Below are 4,091 nucleotides of genomic sequence, written 5' to 3' on the forward strand. Positions count from 1 at the left end.
TCTCTCTAGTTCCCTGGTCTCCTCCTCCCATGCCCGCCTCCAGGACTTCTCCAGGGTGTCACCATTCCTCTGGAACTCCCTGCCCCAACCCATCAGATTATCACCTACTCTCCTCTCCTTTAGGCGCACCCTGAAAACCCATCTCTTCAGGGAAGCCTACCCCACCCCCTGCTAACTTGCCGACCCCCTCCACTCTTCCTACCACTCCATCCCCCACAGCTATCTCCTCCTGTGCCACCATCCCCTCCCTCCTAGATTGTAAGCTCGAAAGAGCAGGGCCCTCAATCCCCTCATGTTTTGCATTCTATTGGTATTGTTTTATCACATGTTCTGTCCCCCTTTGTAATGTACAGCACTGTGTGAACTATTGGCGCTTTATAAATACTGTATAATAATAATAATAATAATGACCGGAGAGGTGAGCAGGAGCAGCAATTGCTTCGGGAGCAATGAAGAGATCTGAGCAAAGCGCTACTAGACCTGTGTGGTCTTCCCTTAAGGTGAGAGGCCACCCAAGATCACAAACTGGTGGTTACACGGCTATAGATGTTCACAGCATGGGGGTTCCTTTGGAAGTGCTCGGTGCACATGAGAATTATGAAGTGTTTATATGGATCGCACTGTGTGAATTGATCATCAACAATACATGGACTTGCATAGACTATTTTTTATTTAAAATTTTCATTATTTATCTGCACTTTTCAATATCACTCTCTGTTTGTTTCACCTTATTGATAATATTCATTATCTCTGATGGTGTGGGATAAAATAATTTGTATTTGTTTTGTTTTTGCACATTGCGTTTTGTTAGAAAGATTGTTATAAGTTAACAATATAATTTGAAGAACTATAATATATTATTTATTAAAATACTGTACATGGCTATGGCAATTGTTTTTGTGTCTCATTTTTTTAAAAGAGGTTATAAAGCCTAAAAATGTATGCACTCCTTTGGTAAAAAATGTTTAGCCTTCAGTATCCCCCTTTCACGCCTTGTATACTTCTCTGAGTCCTCATTCGATCCAGCGATGTGCCCGTCTGCAGTTCCTCTCTCCCCTGACTTATAGGCCTCATAGGCTTTGCTGCTACAGCAGGAGCCATTGGCTTCTGCTGAATGCAATCAAAGCCAGTGATGAGGGGGAGGGGCACAGTCACAATGTCTGTGTCGCAGGCAGCACGGTTTGAACCCACACAAGTGTCCCCATAGCAGATTTCCATAGGAGCACTAAATGAAGACGAGCAAGGAGAGCCAGTGGGGGGCCTGAGAAGTGGAGGTTTGGGGCTGCGCTCTGTGCAATTACATTGCTCAGAGCAAGCCTGTTTGTTATTTAAAGAAAATAATGCTTTTTCATTTGCAATCACTTTAAGATTGTTGTACTTACAGGTAGCAGCTTGATTATTCTTGCTAAGGTTCTCCAAACCTAGGTACAGGTTGGCAGCTATTTCATGCCAGATTTGAGTCTTCCTTCTGTTATCCATATATAGACAATCATGTGAATCATACAGTTCTTCAAATTGAAGCCCTTTGATTGGAGCCCTAATGTTATTTCACATGACTGCAGCTCTCAGCCGATGGTTTAGTTATTAGCAAGTTCAGTTCCAGAGTGTCCACACTTGAGTGCCTTAAGCCCCACCCAGTAGGGGGTTATATCTTTTCCACTTGAAGAAGAACAAACATTTTCTGTTAAACATTCCATGACTGCTATCTATTTGGATAAAAGTGATGCATGCCTAAAAACATGGCCATCTTCTTTACACACAGACCTGGTACCTAGCAAAAAATAAAAATACACCAAAATCTTTTATTGCCAATATACAGTACATTACATGTATATACTGTACATGTCTTCAACTGGTCACAGTGCACATGCTTTTCTAATAATTTAGCTTATTTTTTAAAAAATATTGTCTTTACGTTAGCAATGTGCTTCTTTTTCTTACTTTTATATCCCCACATATCTTTTACAGTATACCGTATCTTGACACATTTGTGAATTAATTCTTTAGTGTGTTTTTGTGTGTATCTATCCTTTTCAATTTTTTTATGAGTTTTGCTTCTAGTCTCCAGGGAGCCAATCAGGTGCCTATAAAGAGATTATCTGTATTAAACACAAGTAATATATACACAGTCAGAGCCTTTTCGCTCACAAATTGTGTTGCTGATATTAGCAGGCAGAGGACGGGGCCTCTCACTCTCTCAGTAATGCAGTTTGGGAAAAGTAATGTCTTTATTGTTTTATGTTCTTTTTAAATATGTATGTGAATTTCTTAATAAATTAGATGCTGCTTTAAAACATAAGCTTGGACTATCTAAAAAAAAATATCTGTCTTTCCACATTTTATATGAATATATTTATTTTCATGTTTATAGATTTCTTTAATGCATATGTATATTTCTATTTTTGTATGTGTAAGGAATGTTATAGATATAAAAATATGTTTTTGTACATTAAAAACAAGACTATAGGCATGATTTACTAAAAGTGAGTTTATGCTGCCAGTGAGGGTAAGCAGCAACACGTAATAATATGATTTCCCATGCAAACCAATTGACAGGAATATGAACTCATATTATGATATATGTACATTTCTTAGTGTGTAGATAATTATAGAATATATAGCCAATGCTCCTTGGTAGACATGTGCACCTCCATTATAATTTGTTTTGTTTCGCTTCCATTCATTAAGTGAAGAATTCTGTTTTTCGGGATTCTTTATGTTAGTTGGGTTTGTTTGTTTTTTTTTTCAAATTCATTTTTGGATATTTGTTATTTTCTAATAGATTCGATATTATTGTTATACAGGATTTATATAGCGCTAACGGTTTACACAGCACTTTACAACATAAGGGCAGACAGTACAATTACAATACAAATTAATACAGGAGGTATCAGATGGCTCTGCTCCTTAAAGCTTACAATCTAAGAGGCATGGTCAAGAGATACAAAAGGTAATAACTGTGGGGGATTGGTCTGATGGAGAAAATACATGTACAGTTGTTAGGTGGTGGCATGATAGACCTCTCTGAAGAGATGAGTTTTCAGGGGACGTCTAAAAGTAGACAGAGTAGGGGATAGTCGGTCACATTAGGGAAGGGAGTTTCAGAGGATGGGAGTGGCTCTGGAGAAGTCCTGGAGGCAAGCATGGGATGAGGTGACAAGGGAACTAGAGAGCAGGAGGTCTTTGGAGGAATGAAGAGAATGATTTGGTTGATATTACAGACTAGGTTAGTGATGTAGTTGGGAGCCAAGTTGTGGATGGCTTTATGAGCTGTTGTAAGTATCTTGAATTTAATTTGTTGGGTGAGCAGAAGCCAGTGGGGGGATTGGCATAGAGAGGTGGAAGACACTGAACAGTTGATAAGGTGAATGAGCCTGGCAGCAGCATTCATTATGGACTGAAGAGGGGATAGTAAAGGTAAGCCAGTGAGGAGGGAGTTGCAGTAGTCGAGGCCGGAGGTGACCAGGGAGTGAGTTAGAAGTTTTGTGGTGTCATTGGTTAGGAAGGAGCATATCTTGCAGATGCTGCAGAGGTTGAAGTAGCAAGCTTTGAACAGTGATTGGATGTGGGGCCGAAAGGAGAATTCAGAGTCCAGGATTATACCTAGAACCTTGGCATGCAGGTACGGGTTGATGGTTGAGCTGTTGATTTTGACAGAGAAATCAGGGGCAGGGGTGTGTAGGGGAAATATTATGTGCCCAGTTTTGGATAGATTTATTTTCAGGAAGTGGTGATATCTCTGTTAGTAGATTAGTGATGCGTGAGGGGACTGATGGAGTGAGCTGAGGGACGGAGAGATAAATTTGGGTGTCATCAGCATAGAAATAGTATTGAAAGCCATAGGAGGCAATTAACTTACCCAGGGGGGAAGTGTATATTGAGAATAGGAGAGGTACAAGAACAGTACCTTGGGGAACCTCAACAGAGAAAGGCAGAGTAGAAGTGGAAGTAGAATTGTAAGTGACAGTGAAGGTGCGGTGGGATATGTAGGATGAGAACCAGCAAAGAGTACAGTCACGAAGAACAAAGGAGTAGAGTTTTTTCAGGAGAGAGTGGTCCACTGTGTCAAAGGCAGTTTTAGCCATTATTAA

This window comes from Staurois parvus, unplaced genomic scaffold, assembly GCF_062004578.1.
Source record: "Staurois parvus isolate SC_StPar_1 unplaced genomic scaffold, SC_StPar_1.0 ptg000937l, whole genome shotgun sequence".
NCBI classification, from domain to species: domain Eukaryota; kingdom Metazoa; phylum Chordata; class Amphibia; order Anura; family Ranidae; genus Staurois; species Staurois parvus.